The 16,102-nt window shown below is 52.9% G+C and overlaps 1 pseudogene across 1 annotated transcript in view; it reads left to right on the plus strand.

Moving 5' to 3' along the window:
• The first annotated feature begins 11,316 nt into the window (after nt 1–11,316).
• Nucleotides 11,317–16,102, plus strand: part of LOC148139343 (uncharacterized) — a 67,835-nt pseudogene continuing 63,049 nt past the window's right edge. Inside the window, exons 1-4 of the transcript XR_015753582.1 lie at nt 11,317–11,406; nt 13,058–13,127; nt 14,174–14,518; nt 15,919–15,957. The product of XR_015753582.1 is annotated as an uncharacterized LOC148139343 (transcript). The remainder of the gene's footprint in view (nt 11,407–13,057; nt 13,128–14,173; nt 14,519–15,918; nt 15,958–16,102) is intronic.

Genomic DNA, 16,102 nt, shown 5'->3' on the forward strand with positions numbered 1-16,102 from the left:
CGCCGCCCAGACAACCACCTCCACGATCGCCGCCCAGACAACCCCCTCCACAATCGCCGCCCAGACACCCCCCTCCACAATCGCCGCCCAGACAACCCCCTCCACAATCGCCGCCCAGACAACCACCTCCACAATCGCCGCCCAGACAACCCCCTCCACAATCGCCGCCCAGACACCCCCCTCCACAATCGCCGCCCAGACAACCCCCTCCACGATCGCCGCCCAGACACCCCCCTCCACAATCGCCGCCCAGACAACCACCTCCACAATCGCCGCCCAGACACCCCCCTCCACAATCGCCGCCCAGACAACCCCCTCCACAATCGCCGCCAAGACAACCCCCTCCACAATCGCCGCCCAGACACCCCCCTCCACAATCGCCGCCCAGACACCCCCCTCCACAATCGCCGCCCAGACAACCCCCTCCACAATCGCCGCTCAGACAACCACCTCCACAATCGCCGCCCAGACAACCGCCTCCACAATCGCCGCCCAGACAACCCCCTCCACAATCGCCGCCCAGACACCCCCCTCCACAATCGCCGCCCAGACACCCCCCTCCACGATCGCCGCCCAGACAACCCCCTCCACAATCACCGCCCAGACAACCACCTCCACAATCGCCGCCCAGACACCCCCCTCCACAATCGCCGCCCAGACAACCCCATCCGCGATCGCCGCTCAGACAACCCCCTCCACAATCGCCGCTCAGACAACCCCCTCCACAATCGCCGCCCAGACAACCCCCTCCACAATCGCCGCCCAGACAACCCCCTCCACAATCGCCGCTCAGACAACCCCCTCCACAATCGCCGCCCAGACAACCACCTCCACAATCGCCGCCCAGACACCCCCCTCCACAATCGCCGCCCAGACACCCCCCTCCACAATCGCCGCCCAGACAACCACCTCCACAATCGCCGCCCAGACAACCCCCTCCACAATCGCCGCCCAGACAACCGCCTCCACAATCGCCGCCCAGACAACCCCCTCCACAATCGCCGCCCAGACAACCCCCTCCACAATCGCCGCTCAGACAACCCCCTCCACAATCGCCGCCCAGACAACCACCTCCACAATCGCCGCCCAGACAACCCCCTCCACAATCGCCGCTCAGACAACCCCCTCCACAATCGCCGCCCAGACAACCACCTCCACAATCGCCGCCCAGACAACCGCCTCCACAATCGCCGCCCAGACAACCGCCTCCACAATCGCCAGGAAGACCATCACCGACAGATTCGCGACCTACGCTCTCGGATTAACGAGTTCAACACGCAGCAAGACATCGAACAATTCTTCCTTCGCCTCCGCACCTACTTCTTCAACCAGGATTCTCGCCCACCCTCTGAGCACCCCTTCTCCTGCCTCCAACACACCCCATCCACCTGGACACCCCGTGCTGGCCTCTTACCCGCCCTCGACCTCTTCATAGCCAACTGCCGCCGCGACATTAACTGCCTCAACTTCTTCACCCCTCACCCACTCCAACCTCTCACCCTCGGAACGTGCAGCCCTCCACTCCCTCCACTCCAACCCCAAACTCACCACCAAACTGGCAGACAAGGTAGGCGCGATAGTAGTTTAGCGCACCGAGCTTTACACCGCTGAGGCTAAACGTCAGCTCACGGACACCTCCTCCTACTGCCCCCTTGACCATGACCCCACCTCCCACCACCAAACCATCATCTCCCAGACCATCCCTCACCTCATCACCTCAGGGGATCTCCCATCCACCGCCTCCAACCTCATAGTCCCACAACCCCGCACCACCCGTTTCTACCTCCTGCCCAAAATCCACAAACCTGACTGCCCCGGCCGACCCATTGTCTCAGCCTGCTCCTGCCCCACCGAACTCATCTCTGTATACCTCGACATTGTCCTGTCCCCCTTAGTCCAAGAACTCCCCACCTACGTTCGGGACACCACCCACGCCCTCCACCTCCTCCATGATTTTCGCTTACCCGGCCCCCAACGCCTTATCTTCACCATGAACATCCAGTCCCTGTACACCTCCATCCCCCATCATGAAGGACTCAAAGCCCTTCGCTTCTTCCTTTCCTGCCGCACCAACCAGTACCCTTCCACTGACACCCTCCTTCGACTGACTGAACTGGTCCTCACCCTGAACAACTTCTCTTTCCAAGCCTCCCACTTCCTCCAAACCAAAGGAGCAGCCATGGGCACCCGCATGGGCCCCAGCTATGCCTGCCTCTTCGTAGGATATGTGGAACAGTCCATCTTCCGCAGCTACACTGGCACCACCCCCCACTTTTTGCTCCACTACATCGATGACTGTATCGGCGCTGCCTCGTGCTCCCACGAGGAGGTTGAACAGTTCATCCACTTTACCAACACCTTCCACCCCGACCTCAAATTCACCTGAACCGTCTCAGACTCCTTCCTCCCCTTCCTAGACCTTTCCATTTCTATCTTGGGCGACCGAATCAACACGGACATTTACAATAAACCGATCGACTCCCACAGCTACCTAGACTACACCTCTTCCCACCCTGCCCCCTGTAAAAACACCATCCCATTTTCCCAATTCCTTTGTCTCCGCCACATCTGCTCCCAGGAGGACCAGTTCCAATACCGTACAACCCAGATGGCCTCCTTCTTCAAAGACCGCAGTTTCCCCCCAGACCGTGATCGACGATGCCCTCCACCGCATCTCCTCCACTTCCCGATCCTCTGCCCTTGAGCCCCGCCCCTCCAACCGCCACCAGGACAGAACCCCACTGGTCCTCACCTACCACCCCACCAACTTCCATATACAGCGTATCATCCGCCGTCATTTCCGCCACCTCCAAACGGACCCCACCACCAGGGATATATTTCCCTCCCCTCCCCTATCAGCGTTCAGAAAGACCACTCCCTCCGTGACCAAGAAATGCAAAACTTGCGCCCACACCTCCCCCCTTACTTCCCTCCAAGGCCCCAAGGGAAACTTCCATATCCACCACAAATTCACCTGCATCTCCACACACATCATTTACTGCATCCGCTGCACCCGATGTGGCCTCCTCTATATTGGGGAGACAGGCCGCCTACTTGCGGAATGTTTCAGAGAATACCTCTGGGACACCCGGAGCAACCAACCCAACCACCCCGTGGCTCAACACTTCAACTCCCCCTCCCACTCCACCAAGGACATGCAGGTCCTTGGACTCCTCCATCGCCAGACCATAGCAACACGACGGTTGGAGGAAGAGCGCCTCATCTTCCGCCTAGGAACCCTCCAACCACAAGGGATGAACTCAGATTTCTCCAGTTTCCTCATTTCCCCTCCCCCCACCTTGTCTCAGTCAAATCCATCGAATTCAGCACCTCCTTCTTAACCTGCAATCTTCTTCCTGACCTCTCCACCTCCACCCCCACTCCGGCCTATCACCCTCACCTTGACCTCCTTCCACCTATCGGATTCCCAACGCCCCTCCCCCAAGTCCCTCCTCCCTACCTTTTATCTTAGCCTGCTGGACACACTTTCCTAATTCCTGAAGAAGGGCTTATGCCCGAAACGTCGATTCTCCTGCTCCTTGGATGTTGTCTGACCTGCTGCGCTTTTCCAACAACACATTTTCAGCTCTGATCTCCAGCATCAGCAGCCCTCACTTTCTCCTCCTGAGATTCCCACAATCACGGATCACTTGCTGTCTCCCTAGCTCTGTGAGTACAGTTATAACACTGGTATCTCCCCAACAATGTGGAAAGGTGTCCCAGTATATCCTGTACACAACAAGGACAAATCCTTCTTTCTTTTTCAATGTATTCACTTGCCTTTTGTCGCAAATGCATTTTGTTTGTTGTTGTTTGCAGCTGCAATGAAGGGGGGAGGTTGCAGGGAGCTGCTGGGCCAGTGGGTCCGGGCCGTTTCCTTGTGCCAGGGGCAGGTGCAGCTTGAGCAACGGCTGTCCAGGGTCCTTTCGGCGGTGGGGGATGCTTCAGCAGCGGAAGGGGCACTGTGGATCCGGCCCTTGGAGGCCAGGCCTGGCATGGTGTGGAGACAAGTCCCCATCACGGTCTGGTGCTGAGATCCATGGTGTGCTGGAGATGAGGCTGGCCAGGTACCAGCACAGACTGGAGTGGGGAAACTGTAACTCTGCACTTACTCTCCAATTAATTCCGATGGCTTTGTATTTTGGTACCTAATGCTGGACTTTTATTTTCTTTTTCTAATGAATTCCGACAATTTGGACCTGGGTACCTCAGTACCTAAGCAATGCCTTGTCACCTTTTCACTGTCCCCATGTGAGTACATCTGACAGTAAACTTAATCCTAATTCCCACCCAGCCAATTGGCTAAGGGCAGTGTGGGTCTACCCAAAGCACCCGGACTGCAGCGGTTCAAGAAGGCCCCAGCTAAGAGTCCAGGTCCAGAGGGCACCGGTTCAGAATCCAGGGCACCAGTTCAACCACCATCAGCCCTCTCTCTCTGTAATGAGAGCAGCCCCATGGTCCTCCAGGACTAGGACTGCAGTGGGTCAGGAAGGTGGCTCAGCAACACCCCCAAGGGCAAGTGAGTGGGTTAGAGGCACAGAGCGGGGACTTGGAGCGGCTGTGAGCCGGGAGCGGGGACATGGAGCGGCTGTGAGCCGGGAGCAGGCTGGAGCGGTGTCTTATATCTTACTGAGAATCATAGTAAAGTAACACAACTTCCCTTTTGAATCGCTCTATATTGTATCCAAGGTTTGACATTGTAAAGGTTTCACCGTACTCCTGTACTTGAGTACACGTGACAATAAAGATATTCTAATTCTCCTAATTCGAGAGTAAACGCGGGCCCAGCGAGTCACTGCTAGAAATGAATTAAGAGAAATATTTCCCTCTGATTCCTCATGAACTTGGCCAAACTCCAAGCCCTGTTTATAAACAGTCTGGAACCACAAAGTTCAAAATCACCCAACTCCAGGGGATTGCAGGGGGAGGGACAGCGGTTGGGTCGGTGAGGCTGGACTAACCCTGCACACGGCCGGTAACCCCGAATCCCCGAATGAGAGAGAGTCACCGTGGGCCAGGGGCCAGGAAAGGGCTGGAGAGAGAAGGAGAAGCCCCACACAGGGCTGAGGGACATGGAAAGGAGACAGGCCCTTTAGGTGGGGAGCCGACAACTCAATATCTAAACTTCATGGGGAGAAGGGAAAACGCTAATGGAGAGCTTGAGGGAAATAAAAGGTGGGATCTCCCAGACTCACCAGAGGAGGGAAAGATCTGGTGGGAAGCAGAAACAGAAACTGGGGCAGGAGTCAGGGAAAGGTTTGGAGAAATCGTTTTGGGAATATCAGAGTTTTCTGGAATGCTAGGAAGAGGAAAGTGTGTTTGTGTTCTGAAACTGCAGGAATATTCCAGAGAGGGAGGGAGAAACGAGGGGGAGGATGAGACAGAAATGTAGAACAGGGCAGTGGGCTGGGGAGAGGGGGCACATTTCTAGTCACTGGTCACACCGAGAGATATGGGGAAGGGGCAGGATTATGGTCATGAGATTTGGTTGCCATGCTACCAGAAGGACACGGAGAGAGCACAGAGAAGGTTCACCAGGATGTTGCCAGATCTCGAGGGCATTGGCCACAAAGAAAAGTTAAAAAGACTAGGGTTGTTTTCACTGGGAAGACAGCGGCTGAGAGGAGACCTGACAGAGGTCTACAGAATTATGAGAGGCATGGATCGGGTGGATAGTCAGAGGCTTTTTCCCAGGGTTGAAGTTTCAATTACAAGGGGCACAGGTTCAAGGTGAGAGGAGGAGGTTTAAGGAGATGTGCGCGGGAAGGTTTTCACACAGTGGTAGGAGCCTGGAACACACTGCCAGGGGAGGTGGTGGAAGCAGGCACATTGGTGACATTGAAGAGGCATCCAGACGATTACAGGAATATGGAGGGAATTGAGGGATACAGACTGAATAAGGGCAGAAGGTTTGTTTGTTAGTTTAGTGAAAGCAGGATTGGAGGGCCGAAGGGCCTGTTCCTGTGCTGTACTTTTCTTTTGTTGTTTTGTTCTTTTGAAGTAGATGATCAGCCAGGATCGAGAATGGCAGACCAGGCTCAAACAACTTAATTGGCCGACTCCTGCTCCTATGTACCTCCCCTTGGCACAATGTCAAAGACTGAAGAGTTCACAGAACATCTCCAGCCAGGAACACTGACTGGATAAATGTTCCTGCTCCTCCTGAGATTCCCATCATCACTGATCCCAGTCTTCAGCCAATTCCATTCTCTCCAAGTCGTATCAGGGGCTTACTGCCTGTAGACAGCAGCCCCTCTGTTCATGCAGTGACCAGCAGTCATTAAACATCAGACTGTAGACCCCCTAACATCAGCAGCAGCTTTTCTTTAATCACAGCTCAGAACAAAAAGCAGAGGTAGAAATGTAAGAAATATCCATGATAAAAATGTAGAAATATTTGCATATAAAATATTTACCATCTTGTTTCATACACAAAAGTCAGAAATAAAGATACGGGACATATCAGCACAAGATCAATATATTATTAATACCTTCATTACATTACATTATTTCCTGTCGTATTGTAAAGTTAAAAATCACACAACATCAGGTTATAGTCCAATAGGCTCATTTGGAACCACTACCTTTCCAAGTGCTTCTTCACCAAGTGGTTGTAATGTAGTTCCTGGCTTTGCCCAGTAGGTGCTGCTGCAGGGAGAGTTTATGAAGCCTCTTCCCATGTTCCCCACTGTGGGAGCACCATCACTACAAGGACTGCAGTGGGTCAAGGCCACATGGACAATAAATGGGGCCCTGGCAGTATCACCCACACTGAGAACAAGTTATTAAAGTTCTTAATTAAGAATAAAGAAATTATCTGTGAAAAATATCTCACAGGATTCGTGTTGGGGTTAGAGTTAGGGTTAGACAGCTGAACCCTGAGACAGTGTTTGGACACAGACTGTAACAGTAATGCTGAGATATGATGCAGAGGATGAAATACTTGGACAGTTTTTCTAGTAATTGGATAACACTCCCACTGGGAGTTTCCCTCCTGAGGTTGTGCTGCTCAGAAGGATTTGTGCAGGTGAAAGGTGATTGTTGATCCCAATCCTGAGCTCAGACTTTCCATCATAATTTCCTCGATCCCCCCAACACTGGGCTGACTTCCCCCCTCTCCCTGAACCAGGCTCAGTGCGGTGGAAACTCAGCCAGTGCTGGACAGTCCCGTTCCCCAGAAGGTTTTGTTCTCCAGCCGCTCCATCCTGATGCTCAGGTGCTGTTGGTACAAGGCTCTGTGCTTCACCTGAACAGGTCATCTCTCTCAAAAGGTCACCATGCGATGCTTCATTTCGATCGCTGGAGTGTCGGCTTCGAACACAATTCCTAGAAGAGAGAAGCAAGCAGAGTACAGGTTACATAATTTAATTTTTGTTTCTCTTCACTTGTGGGACATGGGCAATGCTGGCTGGGCCCAGCATTTATTGCCTGTCCCTAGTTGCCCCCTTGAGAAGATGGTAATGAGCTTCCACCTTGAACCGCTGCAGTCCATGTGCTGTGGGTAGACCCACAATGCCCCTGAGGGAGGGAATTCCAGGATATTGACCCAGTGACACTGAAGGAATAGCAATATATTTCCAAGTCAGGATGATGAATGACTTGGAGGGGAACTTGTAGATGGGGCTGTTGCCAATTATCTGCAGCCTTCTAGATGGAAGTGGTTATGGGTTTGGAAGGTGTTGTCTAAGGAGCCTTGCTGAGTTCCTGCAGTGCATCCTGTAGATGGAACACACTGCTGCTACTGAGTGTCGGTGGTCGAGGATGTAGATGTGGAGGAAGTGTTTTTGGATGTGGTACCAATCAAGGGAGGGCAGCTTTGTCCTGGATGATGTCAAACTTCTTAAGTGCTGTTGGAGCTGCCCCCATTCCAGCTCATGGGGAGTATTCCCTCACAGTCCCGACTTTGGCCTGGTAGATGAGATCGTTACTCTTCATACTTCTCTCTGGGTACACTCACTGTTTGCAGATGGTCAGAGGGCAACTGAACCCCGTGAGGTCAGAGATGGGGGAGTGGTGCCAGGTTGGGGGTTTGAAAAGTGACGGATGAGAGTGAGCAGCAACACTTTGTGTTTACATAGCACCTTTCACAATGTGGGAGCAATCAAACAACATTTGACAGGTGACTACACAAGGGGAAAATCAGACCACCCAGCGAGGGGGGAAGCGACACCTACACGACGATGATACAGGCAGCTCTTCCGATGGTGAGGATGGGCGCAAGGAGGGTCGTTACCAGAGGAAGAGACAGAGCACCATGGGGACAAAGGAGGGCAGCACAGCCCAAACAGGGAAAGACGATCCCTCTGAGGGGATGGATATGACGCGAAGCTGACCCACAGCGCGGCCTCCCAGTCGTTCCTGTCCTCTATCACGGAGGTCTTAGACGACAGAACACGGGAGAGGCTGGACCAGCCGCTATCTCTGGACGAGCTGACCAAGGCCCTCGAGTCCTTCGAAAAGAATAAAACTCCCAGAAGCGACGGCTTACCGGTCGAGCTCTATTCCGCTCTGTGGGACTTGATTGGCCAGGACCTGCTGGAGGTGTATGTCAGTATGCTTCGGGCAGGTACCATGAGTGAATCCATGAGGAAAGGCATCATCACCCTCATCTACAAGCGGAAGGGGGAGAGGGAGGAACTCAAAAATTGGAGACCAATCACACTGTTGAATGCGGATTACAAAATTCTGTCAAAGGTCATCGCCAGCTGGGTCAGGTCTGCTCTGGGATCAGTGAATCACCCTGACCAAACCTGTGCTGTGCCGGGCAGGAAGATCGCTGAGAGTCTCGCACTCCTCAGGGATACGAAAGCCTACGTGCAGAACAGAGGGTTGGGCACCTGCCTGATCAGCCTTGACTGGGAGAAAGCCTTTGACAGGATATCACACACATATATGAGCGATGTTCTCTCCAAAATGGGCTTTGGGGAGGGAATCTGCAATTGGATCAGACTGCTCTACACCAACATTGTCAGTGCAGTCTCAATCAATGGGTGGGAATCAGATAGCTTCCCAGCCAGATCTGGAGTCAGGCAGGGCTGCCCTCTCTCTCCTGCTTTGTTTGTGTGTTGCATAGAGCCATTTGCCGAGTCCATCAGGAAGGATGCGAGCCTAAGAGGGGTGACTATTCCTGGCAGCGGGGGCCTGCAGGTTAAGGCCTCCCTGTATATGGATGATATCGCCGTTTTCTGCTCCGATCCGCTGTCCGTGCGCAGACTCATGTGCATTTGTGACCAGTTCGAACGGGCCCCGGGGGCCAAGGTAAACCGAGGCAAGAGCGAGGCCATGCTCTTTGGGAACTGGGCCGACCAATCCTCGATCCCCTTCACCGTCAGGACCGACCACCTGAAGGTGCTGGGTATTTGGTTTCGGGGGAGCTGGGGCGTGCGCCAAGTCTTGGGAGGAGCGTATCAGCGAAGTGAGGCAGAAACTGGGCAGATGGAAGCTATGGTCGCTCTCCATCGCGGGAAAAAACCTGGTCATCAGGTGTGAGGCACTGTCATTGCTGTTATACGTGGCACAGGTCTGGCCTATTCCCAGAACCTGCCGCTGCAGTCACCTGGGCCATCTTCCAATTTATATGGAGGTCAAAGATGGACCGGGTCCGAAGGGACTCGCTGTACAAAGATCTGGGCAACGGGGGAAAAAGTACACCCAATGCCACCCTCACCCTGATGGCCACCTTTGTATGTGGCTGCATCAAGCTGTGCGTGGATCCCCGGTACGCAAACACCAAGTGTCACTACATACTGAGGTTCTACCTGTCCCCGGTGTTGTGAAGGATGAGCTTGGCCTCGCTGCCGCGGAACGCTCCGGGTAGTTGGACCGTTCCGTATCACCTGTCCTTCGTGGAGAAGTTTATGAAGAAAAACACCTTTGACCACAAGTCCATTAGGAAGTGGTCAGCACGTAGTGTCCTTGAGACCCTTCGGGAAAAGGAGAGGGCGGATCCTGTCGAGCGGTTCCCTGAGCAGACTGTCAAAGCCATTTGGCAGAATGCCTCATCGCCAGAACTTTCCAACAAGCACCAAGACATGGCTTGGCTGGTGGTGAGAAGGGCTCTGCCTGTGAGATCCTTTATGCATGCCCGGACTCTCAGCCACACTGCACGCTGCCCTCGAAGTGGCTGCGGGGGGGACGAGACTGTCACACACCTCCTTCTGGAATGTGCCTACCCAGAAGGAGTGTGGAGAGGAATGCAGTGGTGTTTGTTGAGGTTCGTCCCGAGCAGCGGCGTGACGTGGGACTCCGTGCTGTATGGTCTGTTCCCCGGGACGCACACCGAGACGAACATCAACTGTGTCTGGAGGATCATCAACTCGGTGAAGGACACTCTATGGGCAGTCCGAAACCTGTTGATCTTCCAGCTGAAGGAATTGACCCCAACTGAGTGTTGCAGACTGGCACATTCCAAGGTCCAGGACTACGTGTTGAGGTATGCGCTGAAGCTTGGGGCAGCTGCCGCCAAGGCGCGGTGGGGAAAGACCACCGTGTAATATCTGCCAGACTAAGAAGAACAGGAGGCCCACCCAGTCATCTGGGCTCTGCTGACACCTCAGCAGAAGAGCTGGATAGTAAATGTACAGACTTGTATATAGGAAAAATAAATTTCTATGTCTGTATGTAAAGCTATGTAATGTGTGCACAGGAATGGTATGACCAATTGTATAGAGATCCAAATAATTTTATGCATAAACTCTGTTTTTGAAATTAAAAAATTATCTGGTCAGCATGGACGAGTTGGACCGAATGGCCTTTATTGCTGATGAAGGGCTTTTGCCCGAAACGTCGATTTTGCTGCTGCTCCTCCGATGCTGCCTGAATTGCTGTGCTCTTCCAGCACCACTGATCCAGAATCTGGTCTCCAGCATCTGCAGTCATTGTTTTTACCCACGGTCTGTTTCAAGTGGGGTCCATCTCCATAACTCTGTTCCGGGTTAGACCAATAGATGAACACGTGGACTGACGGCCTCTGTCTCGTTCTGTTTTGGTTTTAAATCTCCCGCCTCCTGTCACGTGTCTGGGCGGGGTCTGGGCTATCCCATTCTCGCAGAGGGGGGGGGGGGAGTGAGGAATCTGGGTGCAGTCTCTGTCGGGAAAAGCCGGGTCAAAGCTGCTTTTTCCCTGAAGGGGATGGAGTAAAATACTGATCCGCTTGGGGATTCCCGGAAAACTGTGGGTCCAGATTCGGAGATGGGAGAGAGAGGGAAGGGAATGGGAATGACACCCCCCCCTCCCATCTTGGTTATTACCGCGGGGCTGGTTCCGGGCTGTATCTGAGACACGATCCGCTCTCCCTCCAACGTGGAGTTTTACCAAATGTTTCTCAGCAGCTTCTCGGTCTCCTGTCAGTGTCTGACCCTGATCCTGATCGCAGTCCCGGTCCCGGTCCCGGGAAAGGAGCTGCAGGTACTTACTGTCAGTGTCTCCCACCCGGGGACACCGAGGGAGGGAGGGAGGGGGATCTGGGGAAACTTTCTCTCTCCCTCATCACCCCCCAGCGCTCACCTCTTTATTAAAAGGAAACGCTGACAATCTCAGACACAGACAGAAAGGGCTGGGACTTCTCAGAAGTTTATAAAGTGATGTGTGAGTGAACTGAGGGAGGGGGAGATGGAGCTGAACCAGACAAACAGGCTCCTGCTCCGGGGTTTCTCACAATCGGAAAGGTGCGAGTTTCTGAGGGACAACAGGTTATTTTGGAGTGAACTGAGGGAGTGGGGAGTGGACAGAAAGTTCAAAAGATTGAAATATGAGAGTAGGGCCGAGGCTGCGGCGTTTGCGAAGGCGCTAAGAATGTTCGTTAGAGAGAAGGAAACTCGCAAAATGGCACCAAAATGTTGATTGCAATCTTTAGTAACTGTGTGGATTGTCCCCGCCCTCCCCCTCACTCCGAGTCCCCAAGTCCCAGCCCCTCTCATGGGCTGTATCTGTCAGTCATCACCCGGGGACGGAGCGGGATCATCAATCTGATCAGGAAGGCCGTTCCCTCCGTGACTACCTGGTCAGGTCCACGCCCCCCTACGACCCACCCTCCCATCCTGGCACCTTCCCCTGCCACCGCAGGAACTGTAAAACCTGTGCCCACACCTCCTCCCTCACCTCCATCCAAGGCCCTAAAGGAGCCTTCCACATCCATCAAAGTTTTACCTGCACATCCACTAGTATCATTTATTGTATCCGTTGCTCCCGATGCGGTCTCCTCTACATTGGGGAGACTGGGCGCCTCCTAGCAGAGCGCTTTAGGGAACATCTCCGGGACACCCGCACCAATCAACCACACCGCCCCTTGGCCCAACATTTCAACTCCCCCTCCCACTCTGCCGAGGACATGGAGGTCCTGGGCCTCCTCCACCGCCGCTCCCTCACCACCAGGCGCACGGAGGAAGAACGCCTCATCTTCCGCCTCGGAACACTTCAACCCCAGGGCATCAATGTGGACTTCAACAGCTTCCTCATTTCCCCTTCCCCCACCTCACCCTAGTTTCTAACCTCCAGCTCAACACTGTCTCCTTGACCTGTCCGGACTTGTCCGACTTGCCTAGCTCCTTTTCCACCTATCCACTCCACCCTCTCCTCCCTGACCTATCGCCTTCATCTCCTCCCCCACTGGCCTATTGTACTCTATGCTATTCTCTCCCCACCCCCACCCTCCTCTAGCTTATCTCTCCACGCTTCAGGCTCTCTGCCTTTATTCCTGATGAAGGGCTTTTGCCCGAAACATCGATTTTGAAGCTCCTCGGATGCTGCCTGAACTGCTGTGCTCTTCCAGCACCACTAATCCTGATCAGGAAGGGAATCTGTTGGAAATGGACTGACTATGTTTTCTTGTTGGTAAAAACAATGACTGCAGATGCTGGAAACCAGATTCTGGATCAGTGGTGCTGGAAGAGCACAGCAATTCAGGCAGCATCCGAGGACAGGCAAAATCGACGTTTCGGGCAAAAGCCCTTCATCAGGAATAAAAGCAAGGAATAATTGCTGTGCTCTTTCAGCACCACTGATCCTGATCAGGAAGGGAATCTGTTGGAAAGGGACTGACTATGTTTTCTTGTTGCAGAGACACAGCTCCCAGAAACTACTCCCCCCGCTGCTGCTGCTGCTGCTAAATGTTGTTGCTGCTGTTTTAGGTCAGTGCTGTGAGTGCTGGGACATTTCAGCAGTGATCAAAGGCTGGGGGTGGGGGGAGTCAGGAATTCCTCTTGCTTTAAGGTGCTGTGTGGGCTGCAAGTGCACCCACTGAGGGAGTGGGACACAATAAGTTCACATTACACACCGTGATCATGAGAGAGAGCTGAAAGGAAGGCACTAAATGTCTTCAGATTAACCCCTGGAATGGGAACAGTGGCATCTGGACACTGAGCAACATTCAGTGACACTGGGTTGGGGAACTGGTCACAGGGATCAGGTATCTGGGAATGACCTGGGATCAGACAGAGGTGGCAATTATCTCAGAGTGTGGGAGAGCAGATTAATTGGCTTTGGGGCTTGTGAGGGACAGATTCTGAGTGTATGTGGGAGAGGGGCAAGGTCCCCACAACCAGTCCCTGACTCACTGCACATCCTCAGATGCATTCTTTCCACCACCCCCCCTCCCCACCCCATTTCCTTCTTTAAGTTAGACATTCAGATTTTTGCTTCTGAACTCCACCTCCAGTTGTGCACCTTCCCTCCCGACCCTGCACTGTCTCAGTGTGTATCCAAACATATGATTTAAAGTGCTGCTGCTCAGTGCTGGGAGTGGAGATTAGGCTTTGGGTCTTGTGAAGGGCAGGTTCTGGGTCCTCACAACCTGTCCCAAACACTCTGCACACATTCTAGTGTTCCACCTCCACTTCTTGCCATTCTAGTCTTTAACTGAAAATTTAGGGTTTTTGCTCCTGAACTTCATCTCCCACGGTGCACCTTCCCTCCCCCACTCCCCAGTCTCCCAAATGGGAACCATGTGATTCAGTGCTGTCCAGATGCTCAGTGCTGACAAATATCCAGCACAAGCTGCTTTTAGTTGAAGACCCTCAATGTCTGAGCTTTAACCTTCCCCCAGAAATGAAAGCAGTGAGTTACTGATCAGAGCTTCTTGTAAATCCAGCATCGCAGTGTAACCATGTGAAGCTTGGGATGTAATGTACCAGCAGGGAGGGTCTATCTATGGATAAATCCTTTCAATCTTTTCCAGGTGACTCGCCTGTCCCAGTTTCTGGGTTCCTTGGGGAGCAGGTTGTGCTGCCCTGTACCTACAAAGGGAATGTCCCAGTCTCTGATTTATGGGTAATCTGGAGGACACAGAAGGAGGAAATTTTATATGAGTTTCTCGATGGGAGTGATGATTTGGCCCAACAAGACCCACGGTTCAGAAACCGAGCGAACCTGTTCAAAGATCAACTGGAACAAGGCAACTGGTCAGTTCTGATCTCTGACCTCAGGGAGACAGACCAGGATGTGTATCAGTGTTGGATCCGAAAGAGAGTGGGTGTGCATCTTGATTTGGAGCAGTTTGATTCTGTCGATCTGTCTGTAAGAGGTGAGAGCGATCTCCTTGTGATGTTCAGTATTTAATCTGTGATGTTCTGTCTGTGGTTGTGCAGGGATTATATACCACTCGGACATAATCTAAATAGTGTATTTGAATTATACTCTGGAAACGTAAATTCAGCCCCAATAAAAGAGACCATGAAGCGAAATACAAACCAAAAGAACTGTGGTTGCTGGAAATGAGAAACAAAAACAGAAATTGCTGGAAAAGTTCAGCAGGTCTGGCCGCATCTGTGGAGAGAAAGCAGAGTTAATTTTTTGGGTCAAGTGACCCTTCCCAGAACTGCTGACCATGAAGCTGTTGGATTGTTGTAAAACCCCAACTGGTTCCCTCAGGAAACCTGCTGTCCTTACCCGGTCTGGCCTCTATGTGACTCCAGTCCCACACTAACCTGAGGGACATTTACCTGAGTTGACAATGATTTTCAATCTCTCCATGATGAAGAGGAACAGGAATAAACCTGAACAGACCTACAGGCTGTGATCCAGGGATTTAACCACGCAACAACAAAGACACACCCAGCCCAGTCAACTCTGCAAAGACCCATCACTGACCTCTGGGCTCTGTATGTTGGGCTGTGTGACAGAGCCATCCTGACAGAATCCCCTGGCCACCCCAGACTGTACTATCACCATCCTGGGATGTGTCTGATCACATCAAGGGGATACAGTCAGCAGGGAGAGGGGATTGGGCTTCTCAACATTGACTCTGAACCCCATGAAGTCTCTCAGCCTTGGGTCAAACATGGACCTGGAAACCTCCTGCTGGTTCTCACCGACTGCCCTCCCTCAGCTGATCAATGGGTACCCCACAATGTTCACCCCCACTTGGAGGAAGCACTGAGGGTCACATGGACACAGAATCTACTGAGTGGGTCTTCCCTGTCCATCTCCAAGGGTTACTCAATAATAAACTGAGCGAGCTGGCTGAGCACTGAAGGCTGGAGCTACCAAACTGGGTGATGGAAGGGGTTAACGGTGTGAGAACCTGCACTTCCTCCCCAGAAACATGGTCCTTCTCTCCAGAGGTTGGGCTGCAGGAGGTGGGACCCACAGCCCCTCCCAAGCAGCCTTTCCAAGACCCAGTGCACTGACCTTGAAAGTGTATCCCAGTCGGCCCAGGATCCTATGAGGATTCTCTCCACAGGGGGATGTAAACTGCTGGGAATGATCCTGCTCAGGGTCACTCTGGAAAACTTCCATTCTACCTTTCACAGTTAATGCAATCCTGTTGGAGTTTTCACTCCCAATCCTGTTCCTGATCCCCCCGATCAGTCTGACCTGAGCCTCATTCCTCCCTGGGTGTATTTCCCTCAAGCCCAACAGAGTCTCTGAACATTTCTGCAGTTTGTTTCACCCACCGTACTAAACACATGATGTTTCCTTTAGAGCGAGCTCCTACACCTGGACCGAACACACCTGTACCAGGTAAATCTGTTTCTAAACTACTGCATGTGTTTTCAGCTCTTACATTGGATGATGCTGGAGAGACAGGGAGGAACATTGGAAGGTTTGAAATGCTGTGTGATATTTTACCAAAGAATGACTCCGTGAGAGTCCCATAGAGTTATAA

This window comes from Chiloscyllium plagiosum, unplaced genomic scaffold, assembly GCF_037043375.1.
Source record: "Chiloscyllium plagiosum isolate Xiang-an unplaced genomic scaffold, Cpla_swu_hap1 HiC_scaffold_38, whole genome shotgun sequence".
Lineage (NCBI taxonomy): Eukaryota > Metazoa > Chordata > Chondrichthyes > Orectolobiformes > Hemiscylliidae > Chiloscyllium > Chiloscyllium plagiosum.